General features: G+C 40.8%; 1 protein-coding gene across 9 annotated transcripts in view; it reads right to left on the bottom strand.

Moving 5' to 3' along the window:
- Pwwp2a (PWWP domain containing 2A) overlaps positions 1–13625 on the bottom strand; it is a 39947-nt gene that overhangs the window by 17115 nt on the left and 9207 nt on the right. The window lies entirely within an intron of this gene.

The raw sequence follows: 13625 nt of genomic DNA, 5'->3' as shown, positions 1-13625 counted from the left end.
AATAAGAACTGTTTCTCAAACCTGGAAATGTAACTGGCTTGATGTAACTTGGTTGAAGTAAAGAAACTTTCAGTTAATCCTGTTGTTTTCGTTGCCTTTGCATAAAAACAAAACCATATTCATATTCCAAGTATCTCAGTGTATGTTAGCATGCATATTTTGAAAACCACTGAGATGGCAGCATCTAGCACAAGACAATGCTAACGCCAGTATTGTAAGGCAAAGTTACAGAGAAACCAATAGTCAGCAGCAGGCTATCATGTGGAACCCTATCAATTAGAAGAAAATGTCTTCTATATGTCAGTTTTTGAAAAGAATAAATTTTGGGGTTTTTTGCTCATTTATGTGTTTTAATGTTCTTGTCCTCTTAAATGTTCTCCAAAAAGTTCAGGATAACTTGTTAAAAATAAATCTTTGGCCAGTTGTGGTGGCTCATACCATTAATCTTAGCAATCAGGAGGCAGAGACAGGAGGACCTTTGTGTGTTCAAGGCTAGCCTGCCTGATCAATGTATCAAGTTCTAGGACAGCCAAGACTACAGAGAGAGATCCTGTATCAAAACAAAACCCAACCAGACAAAAAAGATAGGATCCTCTCATAAAAACTAATAAATAATTAGGCTGGAGAATTTAAGATACAATAATCTTAATGATTTTGTTTACTTTTTGAAATTATGTTTCCCTATGATATTCCAGACTAGCTTAGAAATTGCTATGTAGTACCAGCTGGCCTTAAACTTAAAATCCTCCTGTCTCTGCCTCAGAAATGCTAAGATGACAGGCATGCCCCACCACACCCAGTCAATTTCTCAAAGCTATTACCAAGTGTAAATTTTAGTTTTGCATGTATAAAATCAAACAAGTTAGTTCCCAGATCATGGATTCAGGTAATTCTCAACAAAATCACCAACAAATATTAGGCATAAATCTTCCTTCATTTAAATAGCTTTAGACTTTATGTACATCTAGGTTGAATTTTTTAAAATGTTTAAATTTATTTTAACTGGAGGGTGGAGGCAATGCACATATGCATGCTGGTGTCTGAGGAGGGCAGGTATCAGATACCCTGGAGCTGGAACAGCGTAAGTTCTAAACAGCTTAACATGGGCTTTCAGGAACCAAACTCAGGTCCTCTGGAACAGCAGTAAGTGTTCTTAATCACTGAAACATCTCCCTGACCCCCAAGATACTTAAATAATTACAAAATTACCTCAAGGGACCAGAAAAATAAATCGCTTTAAGAAAAGCAGGATCACGCATCCTCGCTAATCTTAGTCATCATGTCGCCACCTCACATGGACAGTAAGACACTAGTTATGAAGGCAGTTCCAGAGATCACACTACGTTTAAATCAAAATCAGTGTCTAAAAACAGAGTAATACTCATAACTACAATATATGTTTCATGTATGTATAGATTACCAGACATGAGTATTTCTTCTTGAGAGGATGATTAGGAATTCAAGGTCAGTCTCAAGATACCTGAGCCCCCCCTTCCCCACACAGACACTTACATATTTTTAATAAAACCTAAGTTTGAAAGCCATTAACCAGAAACACCAAAACGTTAGCTTGCAGCACTAAGCTAGGCAGTGGTACACACTTGTAGTCCCAGCAGTATCAAGGCTGAGGCCAGCCTGGAACACACAGTGAGATCCTGTGTTGATAAGCAAAGGATTGAGTATACTATGTAGGACCCTGGCCTGTTTGATCTCTAGAAGAATAAAGCAGCAACATGATCACAATCTTTTTAAAATCTAATTTCTCAAGTTTAGTCAATGAAAATCTTCATCACAGTCCCCTGGAAGATTTGAAAACAGAATACTGCTCTGTGCCATGGCACTAAATCTTAAGTCTTCTAAATCCAAGTATAATCTGAACTTTCCATAAGCACGGATGCTTTGGTTTTTCTAAAGCAGACATTTATGTCCTACATCAATGCTCAACAAGGAGCAACCTCAGCAGAGGGAAAGGAGCAAGGTGCAATTGAAAGGTGAAATGGATGCATGAGTCTCTTCTCAAAGAACTGCTTGCAAACACTAAGAACTAGGTGGTATGCTGAGTATCTTCTCCATGTGTGGCACAGCACTTAGACATGGTGACTCATTCTAACCCATTCCATCTTTAGTCTTTAATTATCACAGAAAGATTCTGACAAGGGTACAGCTGAGTGGCAGAGTTATGTGCTAGGCCCAAGGGATTCAATCTTCTCTTCTGCTCAAATTAAAAAAAAAAAAAAAAATCTGCCAGACATGATAGTATATGGTAGGCTAAGATAGGAGAATCTAAGATAGTTCCAAGACAACTTAGGCTATATTGCAAGTTTCTATCCATCAATGACCACTATCTCCTCCTCTACCACCCCCCAAAACACACACACACACAAAATGCATAGGTTATACCTCACTGCTTGCCTGGGCATGCCTGGCAGATTCCCCAGGACTACACAAAATAAGTAAATAAAAATAATTTGTGAGGGAAAAGTAGATAAAGATCCAAGAGACCTCTGTACTGACTTTGTACTTCCTGTGGCTATAATTCCTTTCAAATTGTTTTCAAAACTGACTCTTCTGAACAAGTAGCAAGTACCAAAGTTAAAGGAGGAGATGAAGATTGGTGTTTTAACACTTTTTTGGTCAGGACTAGACACATCAGTGAAGAAGCAGAGTCTGGGAGTTTAGGGACGTAGCTCAGTTGGTAGAGAACTTCTGTAGCATGATCAAAACCCTGAGTTCAAGTCCCAGCAACGCAAATGCTAGGCATGGTGAAATGTACCTGGCTTACACTAGTAATCCTAGCATACTTGGGAAGTGAAGGCAGAAGGGTCCAAAATTCATAAAAGTCTCTGTCAAACAAACCAATAACCAAACAAACAAATCCCTATCACGCCTGGAAGTAATGACAGTGTCAAAGTGACATGAACTGTGAATGGCAGCACACCAATTACCCCAGACTAGGTCAAGCAGAAGCAGGAAGATCTTCTGGGGTCTGAGTGGGCTACATAGTGAGTCCCTGTCTCCAAAATCCAAAAACAGGAAATGTCTGATTCTAGGTTTTGGATCCCATTTAAGATAGGAGTACTATTCATGATTTTGCTCACAATTTCTAGTATTGTTAACCAATCTTATACTTTTTTTTAAAGCATTTTGATCTTTTTTTTTTTTAAAGATTTATTTATTTATTGTATGTAAGTACACTGTAGCTGTCTTCAGACAGTCCAGAAGAGTGCATCAGATCCCATTACAGATGGTTGTGAACCACCATGTGGTTGCTGGGATTTGAACTCAGGGCCTTCGGAAGAGCAGTCCGTGCTCTTAACCACTGAGCCACCTCACCAGCCCACCAATCTTATACTTAAATACACATTCCTTCCTGGGTTAAGCTCAGAAACATCCAAATTAGTTTCCCGGAAAATACTTGAAACCTAACTGAAATGTTTACCAACAACTATCTATTTGAGGCCAGGTATACTTCTGGATTTATTTTTGTAATTTTGAGTTTTTTTAAAGCTGAGTATTGTACCCCAGGTTTACCTGGAACTCACCATGTAGCTCAAACTGGCTTTTAACACATGGATTTCTCAGTGCTGAATTACTGGCATGTGTCACAACTGGTTCCTCTTGTGTGTATTTCTAATGCTTACCTCTGATTCAGAGAGCTCAGTTTATTCCTTTTAATGATGGCAGTGTTGATCTGCATGAACTTACCAGCACCCTCAATCAACTCATTTCTGACCTCTAACTATTTTCCCTCCTTTGTTCCCCTTCAATTCTTTTTGCCAAGAAGTAAATGTAGGAAGGGATTCTTTTAAAAATTATACACAAAAATACAAAAATGGAAAGGTATTATAATCTATAGGCAAGCAAAGGAGTTGGAAGAAACTCAGAGAAAAGCCCAAGAGAGTTAGCTGAAGTAGTCCATGTACTCTGGATGCACCAAACTACCCTTTCAGCAAAGAGCTCAACAGAAGGCAAAAATGAAGTCCCCTCCTACAACAGGGGAAAAAAAATGTCTAAAAAATGTCATTAGAAAATAATATCCAGATTTCTTTTATTTCAAGCAGATGTGTTCAGATACTACCTCTTCAGGTACTGAGGAGATACCTCACTCATCAGTAAACTAAAACTGCAGAAACATGAAGAGCTGAGTTCAATCTCTAGCTTTACAGAAAACACTGGGTGTGATGGTATGTGTATAATCCAAAGACAGGAGAAGACGGGTAGATCCCTGGAGCTTGTTGCCGTGCCTTGGGTCCAGTGAAACCCTGTCTCAAAAGACAAGACAGGGGAAAAAAGAAAAAAAAATAAAATAAAGACAAGGTCAACAGCTCCTGAGAGTAGCACCTGAGGGTGACCTCTGGCCCCAACACATATGCCCCTTCACACACACTCACACACAAATGCACACGCACACAAACAAAACAAGTCTTAAAAAATCAGGTTATAAAGATAGGAAAGTGTGAGACAAGCCTGTTTTGCTTCACAGTTCTTTGTAAGATTTTGGTTAGGTCAATATTTAATCAGGACAAATGAAATTAATTCAATAGTACCTAAATACAACAGAAAATTTTACCAACAAAATTATATCCATTCCCTTTAAAATAGAATTACCAGTTAGATATGGAAGCGCATGCCTGAATCCTAGGACTTAGGAAGCAACATGAAGCCTGTCTCAAAAAACACACCACCATAAAACACAACATCATAAATCATGTCACTTCACTACACCATGTGGTCCTCAAAGAGGTATTCAAGTCTACTTCTAGGATTTCTTAAGTACAGCAGCCTCACATACTAGGTGACTTTCCAGTTTCAGTGGCCCATATAATAATTTTGATACAGTATATTGTCCTAGTTATAATAAATCTTTACTTTCTCAAATGTAAAACTTTATGTTAATATATTGATTATAATTTTAGGCTAAACATGGTACACATGCCTATAATCAAACCCCAAAATTTGTGAGGTAGAATCAAGAGGATCAGGTTAGGGTTAAAGAGATGGCTCAGTGGTTAAGAGCATTATTGCTCTTCTAAGAGGACCCGATTCTGAGTCTCAGCTACCATGTTAAATGACTCAACCTCCTATTAAGTACAGCTCCAGGGGATCCTACAGCGTTGGCCTCAGTGAGCACCTACCCACACAGCAACACACAACTACAGGATTAAAAATTAGAGATGGGAGATCAAGGGTCACAAGGCAATAGCAGCATAGTAGCTGGGCAAGTGAGTGCTGAGCAAGCTGTTGTAGGGGAGCATGGGGGTGGTTGGCACCACCAGGCTACAGAAACAGCAAGTGCACAAGTTACTATCAAGTACAACCAATGGAAGCTGCTGTACAGGCTGGATGTGGAAAAACAGATGGAGAGACACCAGGAGTAGCTGCTGTACCACGGCAGAATCAGATATGCCAGATGAGGTCAACACTGATGAACTGCTGGAACTAGACAGTAAAGAGCAAAGGTGCAAATCCAGGGGCTCTTGGAGTACTACAAAAATCCCACAAAGGACATCATCCAGGAGCTGCTGGCCAAGCTGCAAGGCCTGCATAAGCAACCACAGCCCAGCCTCTCAGATGACCATAGCCTGAGTCCCTACAAGAACTGGACAGATTGCCCCACCCTGACTGTTAGCTGTATCTCCCCACTCTCAATCCCCCCAAATTCATATTGTTATTTAATGGCTCTGTAATAGTGTTATTTGCATTTAATGGTTCCCTAACAGAAAAAAAAAGCGTGCGCGCGCACACACACACACACACACGCACACACACACACACACACACACACACACACACACACACACACGTTGGCTACATGAGCTCAAGACCAGCTTCTGCTACCTAGACTCCATCTCAGCAGCAGCAGCAGCAGTAGTAGTAATAGTAATATTTAACCCTAAGTAACCTTTAATTTCCAGTGAAGTCTAGGAAATAGAAAATTATAAGCTAGTACATTTTGGAATTCTGTGCATCATCCAGTTTGCTCACAGACCAACTTTACAGTGCAGCAAGTGTTTATCAAAAGACCCAAAGGTCTTCAGATTCTTTGTAAAAATTAAATGCAAGGAACATGAAACTTTAAACTGATGTCCAATAATTAACATTTTAGCATTTGTACATCTGTTTAATAAATATCTGCTACCTAATATAGTATGAAATTAAGTAAGTTATCAATATTTATGAAAACCACTTGTAGGAACACTGTGAGATATAATTAGCATTGAGTGTTTGAAGTAATAATTACAGGGGCTAAGTATAACTCAGTGATGAAGCCCTGTTTGTCAGCATCCCCCCCAAACAAGTGCTTTAGTTAGAACTACATCTACAAACTTCATGATTTTTAAGATTTGAGAGTATCTAAAAATTGCAGTTTATAGATAACATCTTACTATGTAACCTAAGCTTACTTTAAATTCAAGATCTTCCTACCTCAGTAATGCTGGAATTACAGGCATATGCCTCCTAAAACTCTGTGTTGTTAAGGTAGTGAATAATTACTAGCTTAGTGCCCAAAACAGAATAATGCTGATTAAGTTACACTTACTAGTGACAACTATGAAGACATTCTATTTAACTTCAGATTAGCTATTTACCAAAGGGTTTTAAATCACAAAAACTTGACTTTTGGGACACTACCCAAAAACAACAAAACAAACTTCTAAGTGTACAGAGGGGAAAAAAAGCAATTTATATGGGCTTCAGTTTCAGGCATCCACGGTATGGTAGTGTGAATAATAATGGCCCCATAGGTTCATTTAGGTATGGCCTTGTTGGAGGAAGCACGTTGATGAGGGGTGGGCTTTGATGTTTCAAAAGCCCATCAGGCCTGCCATGACACTCTCCACCTGTTGATCTGGATGTAGCTTTCAGCTACTGTTCCAGCACATACCCTCCATGCCTCATGTTGATAATGGTGGACTCACCTCTGAAATTGTAAGCAAGCCTCTTTCCTAACAGTTGCCTTGCCTTGATCACTTCATAATAGAACACCAAAATATTAAGTTGATACCAGGGACTGGAGTACTGCTGTGGCAGGCCTGATCACGCTGTGTTAGAATACCAGGTTGAATGCTGAGTGGGGCTTACTGGGCCATCCGAGTACAAGCATGGAAGGTGGTAGTGCTTACAATGACTCCAACTGTGGGGACCACTAAAAAAGTATCAGGGAGCAAGAATACTAGTAAGTAGCCTGAAGACCATTCTTGTGCTATTTTGGTTATAAATGTGGCTGCTTTTTGTTCTTGTCTTGAAAATCTGCCTAACACTAAAATTGAAGTGTTTTGGATTAATAGCACTGGGCAGTGGAAATCTGAAGACAGCCTAGCATTGACTGTGTCATGTGGTTATTAGTAATCACTTACACAGACCTACAATGAAACGGAACACTTGCGGCAAGGAGAAATACAAAAAGAGGAATACCAGGAAACATTTTGTTGGTCAAATCTTATGCTCCAGGAAATAAAAAGTTTAAAGACAAACCTAATGCTAGTGGAATGGCGGTTGCGTCAGGAAGTACCACACTAGGCCCAAACAGTTCCACGTGTAAGAGGTTTAATTGAGAGGGAGTAGGGGTAGTGGCACGGAAAGAGAGGAGAGCAAGATGGAGGAATTGTCCCATATAATATATGGGTTGTGACGTAGCAGCCGCAGGTAAAGGTGGGAGGTAAGCCCAACGGATTCTGGGAATATGGTGGCTGTTGCCCTGGCAACAGGTCTGTGGACCAGCCCATGTATCACCACAGGCTCTGGATGCTAACAAAGGGCATGGTGGTAACCTCAGGGCAAGATCACCCCACCCCAAGCCAAGCTGTCAACTTGTGGAAAAAAGGAAAGCTTAAGCAATGAAGAGACTCATCGACAGAAAGCTGAATGTATGTCATTGAAAGTGGGGGTCAAGTTCCAGCTCCAGCAAGCAGCACAACTTGGCAGCTTTGGCCAGGACCACATGGCCACTTTACAGCCTTTACCAAGATACAAGGAGTTTGTTTCTGTCCAATCACATCAGGGCAGTGGCAGGCCTGTGACTGGACAGGAAAAGGGAGGCAGGGCTAGGAGTTGGAGAGACAGAGAGGTCCCAGGAGGAAGAAGCTAACGTGGAGGCAGACAAACAGGAAGATGATCCTGGTCCCACGTGGCTTTAAACAGCCACAAGTAGCTAAGATTTTCACAAAGTTAGAATAATTGGGTTAAAGCTTTGTCTTTATCAATTGACTCTGAAATTATTGTATTGGCATCTTATAAATTGTGATTTTATCTGTTATATAAATCTGACTGGATAATTAAACTTTAAGAGACATGTTTCTACCGGGTAATTAGGCATTCAGATGGCTGATAGTGGGGTGTGTGGGGCACTGCATCAAAGCAAGATGAACTAAGAGCAGGGAAAGAGTAGCTCAGCAGTGAGAATACACTGAGCGGGACCCTGCCGGGACATAGTGTTGTGGCCCACCAGTACCGGTACTAGAGCAGGACCACGGACTGATGGGGCAGGAGAGATGGCATGATAACGTTTTTTTTAATAGTTCCCGAAACAGAACCAGTCTACAGTATGGAACCAGCCCAATAGAGAGGAGTGTGTTGCAGTCAACTAGCAAAAGGGAGCTGGATATCTTAACAGCATTTTGACATGAGACATGGAGATGTCAAATTTATGGATTTGCCCTGCTGGTTTTGGTCTTGCTTTGGTCCACTCTGCTCCCTTTCCTCTCTTTGGAAAGGTAATTTAAATCCTGTGCCACTGTATGTCGGAAGTATGTCATGTACATTTTGATTTTGATCTTATAGGGGATTAGAGTTAGAAGATTGCCATGACTCCCAAAAGAGAATTTGGGCTTTTAAACAGTGTTGGAATTGCAATAGACTATGGGAACTTTCAAAGTTGGACTGAGTGCATTTGTGCATTATGGTATGACTGGCTACAAAAGCCTCCGAGGGCCAAGGAATGGAATGTGGTGGTCTGAACGAGGATGGCCCCCACAGGCTTATATAGGTATGGCTTTGAGAAGTACCTAAGATAATTGGGGAACTTGAAAAATATCCCCCAGAAATAGAGGGGGTTACTGTATTTAAGTATCTAGATATAAAAAACAAGCAGAAGCAGAGTAGACTTGGTCGTTGCCAGGCAGAGCCTGGGGAAGGAGAACAAGGTATCTGTTGTCAGCAAGTTTTAATCTGTAAGATGGGAGGAGTACTGCCCCAACAATGTAAGTATACTTAACATCACTCAAATGCACACCAACAGTTAAGATGCTAAAGTCTGTATGCAACTTTTACATTCAAAAAACAATTTGAGGCCAGGTTGGTGGCTCAATTAGTACTCAGGAATATGAAGCAGGACTTCCACAGTCTGATCTAAATAGTGAATTTCTGGCCAGTCTGGCCTGTAAGTATGAGACTTGGTGTCAAAGAACAGAACCAGAGCTGAGAGTGTACTGCTGACAGAGTGCTTACCTTGCATGCACCAAGCCCTGAGCTTGTTCCTCAGCACAGCAAATATCAAGTATGTTGGTGTATGCTTGTAACAGCACTTAAGAAATGGAGAGAGAGGGTTCACTTCAAGGTCATTTCTATTAGAGAGTAAATACAAAGATGCCCCTGGCAATATGAGACCCTATGAAACACACCCCCAATCTCAAAAAGCAAACAAACAAATGAAACAGAGACATGTAGCATATACCCAGATATAGGATGGCATCTCGTAGCTGTAAGTGTAGAGCTCTGAAAACATTATTTCTTTATACCTCGCAGAAGTAAATCAGACAAACCCAAGTTGACAAACAAGCCCTGTAATTTCTGCATCAGATTGCAACTAAATATACAATGATGACTGGGAAGATTGAAAAAAGGACACTCAAGCTACTTTTTTGGCAGCAGGGCAGGGGAATTGTTGGATTGTTTGTTCAAGAAGAGATTTCTCCACCTAACAGCCCTGGAAGTCCTGAAACTTGCTTCTAGACCAAGACTGCCTGCCTCTGCCTCCCAAGTGCTGGGATTAAAGGTGAGTGCCACCGTGACCTGCTGTAAAGTTAATTTTAAAAAATGAAAAGGTTGATAGCATAACTGTTATTAGAGCGGCTTCATCAGCAATTGATAGGAGAAGCCGATACCCACAGCAAACCACTAAGTGGAGTTGGGAGAATCAAAATGGGAAAGGAAGAACTGTAGGAGCCAGAGGACTCAAGGACACCACAGGACAACAGCCCACAGTATCATGACCTGGGTCACAGGGGCTCACAAAGACTAAACTTACAATCAGGGCATCTTCATGGCCCTGTGCATATGTTATGGTTTGTTTGTGGGGCTCCTAACAATGGGAGCAGAGGCTGTCTCTGAATACTTTGCCTGCTTTGGGGACCATTTTCCTCTTATTAGGCTGCCTTATCCAGCCATAGTCTTACCACAACTTTATATGGTGTATTTGGTTTATATCCATGGGAAGCAAAGTGGATGGGAGTAGGGGGCTGGGAGGGAGAATGGAGGAGAAACTGCAGTCTGGATGTATTATATGAAAAAATACTTTCTTTTAAATTACAAAAGAAACAAATAAAAAAGGAAAAAAGAAAAAAAGAAAAGAAAAGAAAGGCGGGCAGGCAAGCCTGGGGAGATGGCTTAGTGGTTGAGAGCACTAGTTACTCTTTCAGAGGCCCTGGGTTTGATTCCCAGCACTCACATGGTGGTTCCCAACCATCCCTAAGTTACCAGTTCCAGGGGTATCTGTGCTCAGAAACACATGCTGGCAAAATAATCACATATAACATAAAATAAAAAATCTAATTTAAAACTTAAAAAATATAAAGAATGTGGGGAAAAAAATTCAAGATACAATTATGAGGGCTGGAGAGATGGCTTAGTGGTTAAGAGCACTGACTGCTCTTTCAAAGGTCCTGACTTCAAATCCCAGCAACTGCATGGTGGCTCACAACCACCAGTAATGAGATCTGATGCCCTCTTCTGGCGTCTGAAGTCAGCTACAGTGTACTTATGTATAATAATAAATGAATAAATCTAAAAAAATATAGTGAAGTCAAGGCCAGCCTGTACAATACAGAATAATAAATAGCCCATCTTAAATAAGACTGGTGAGATGGCTCAGCAGGGAAAAGCTGACAATGTGAATGTGATCTCCAGAAGCCAAGAATAAACTCCACAAAGTTGTCCTTTGACCTCCTCACATGCACTGTGGGACATGTAAGCACTCATACAGATGCACACACATTATAACAACAATCACAATGCTTTTAAAAATCTAAAGTGTGTGTGGTATGTGTTGTGTGTATACATACAAATATATTTGAGAATGTTTTTCAACCTAACGCTGAAAATTTTAGGGAAAGATGTTTATATCAATAATAATAAAAATGGAGGCTAGAGAGACGGCTCAGAGGTTAAGAATGTGTGCTGTGTCTCCAGAGGACCAGTTTGTACCACATTACCCTTATCAGGAAGCTCACAACTATCCGAACTCCAGCTCCAGAGGAGTTCACACTTCTGGATTCCTCAGGCAGCTGCACACACATGCATATACCCACACTAGATATACTTTTTTCTCTATCTTTTTTCTCCCAAAACAAAGTTTCTCTGTACAGCCTCAGCTGTCCTGGAACTCATTCTGTAGACCAGACTGGCCTTAAACTCACAGAGATCTGCCTACCTCTACCTCCCAAGTGCTGAGACAAAAGGTATGCACCATAACTGCCCAGCCTGTACACATAATTTTTAATAACAAAAATAAATCTTTTTTTTAATGGTAAAACAGGATGGAGAAATGGTTCAGTGGTTAAGAGCATCTTGCAGCTCTTGCAGAGAACCCAAGTTCAGGTACCGCATGGTTGCTTCCACATGTCTAAGTAGCTCCAACGGCTACTGCTAGACTCCTCAGCACACATGCAGGCAAACATTCATACACATAAAATTAAAAAAATATTTTTAAAACAAAGATTGATAAAAAAATTAATGCTAAAGTAATGGGGCAAAGTTTTAAAAATTATCAACTATCTGGATATAGTAATACAGGCCTATAATTTCATCAGAGAGGTCGGATATTCAGTGCAGTCATCCTTAGCTACATATGCTCCGTGCTAACTTGAGCAATTAGATCCTGAGGCAAGACACACACACAAATTAAAGACCCTAGGTAAAAACTTTATAATAGAGTTCTCTACAATGATTGAAAATTTCAAAATAAGCCAGGTGCAATGACACAAGCCTTTAATCCAGTACTCGCGGATGTCTTTTAGTTTGAGGCCAGCTTGGTCTACATTGGGAGTTCCAGACAGTCAAGAGCTTGTCTCAAAAACAAAACCAAAAGAGAAAAGGAAATTATGGTTTGGGGACATTCCTAAGTAGATGAAGTGCTGCTGCCTTACCAATAAGAGAACATAGTTTGATTCCCAGAAACATTTGTGATCCTGGCATTGGCAAGATAACAAGGCAAGCAAATCCCTGGAGCTCACAAGCTAACCACCCTGGTCTGAACTGAAAGCACCCAGTCCCACTGAAAAAGACTGTCTCAAAAAACAAGGCAGGTGGCTAGAAAGATGGCACTTGCTGCTCTTCCAGAGGACCCAAGCTCAGTTTTCAGCAGCCAAGTCAAGTGACTCAACAACAATCTATAATTCTAGCTCCAGGGGATCTAACATCTCTGGCCTATATTGTCACCTGCACTCACATGCTGACACACACACGAGAATATAATTAAAAACAAAGTTAAAACTTTAAAACAAGGTAAACAATTCATGAAGAATGACACCTGAAATTGTCATCTGGCCTCCATATGTACCTGCAAGCACACATGTGCACGTATGTAGGTGTATGTATGCTCTCTTATGGGTGTGTAAACATATTCCATTATTTACTACAGTATTGTAGGGAAAATAGTGCTTTCAATTAGCACATCAATTAGATACCCTAACTCCCAAAAAACACTTTAAAAATAGGTTTCTAAATAAAAAAACTAATCTTGGGACTAGAGAAATGGCTCAACATTTAAGAGCCCAGATTGCTCCCTGCAGAGGGCCAGCATTTGATTCCAGCACTCACCTAGTGGCTTATAACTACTTATAACTCTAATCCTTGATGATCCAATACCACCTTCTGGCCTCCATGAAAACCAGTCACACAAATGGTACACAGACATACATGCAGACAAACACATAAATTAAAAAATAAAGATTAAAAGATACTACCTTGAGCTAGAAATGTAATCATGATATGTACTCAATATGTCTAAGACCCTAAATGCAATCCTTAAGCCCCCCCCGCACACACACACACACAAAATCTTTTTTTTTCTTGTTTTTTTTTCTTCTTTTTCTTTTATTTTTTTTTGGGGGGGGAGGGAGCTGGAGGGTGGCTCAAGACAGGGCTTCTCTGTATAGGCCACACTGTCTTGGAAGCTTCTCTGTAGACCAGGCTGGCCTTGAAGTCACAGAAATCCAACTGCCTCTGCCTCCCGATTGCTAAGACTAAAGGTGTACTATACCACCACCTCCTCCACCACCTCCACCACCTCCTCCACCACCTCTACCTCCACCACCACCTCCACCTTCACCAGCACCTCTACCGCCTCCACCACTACCTCCTCCACCACCACTACCTCCTCCACCACCACTACCTCCACCTCCTCCACC

Source organism: Mastomys coucha, unplaced genomic scaffold, assembly GCF_008632895.1.
Source record: "Mastomys coucha isolate ucsf_1 unplaced genomic scaffold, UCSF_Mcou_1 pScaffold5, whole genome shotgun sequence".
NCBI classification, from domain to species: domain Eukaryota; kingdom Metazoa; phylum Chordata; class Mammalia; order Rodentia; family Muridae; genus Mastomys; species Mastomys coucha.
Note: the sequence above shows the minus strand (reverse complement) of the source record. Positions and strands in the feature narration are given on the sequence as shown.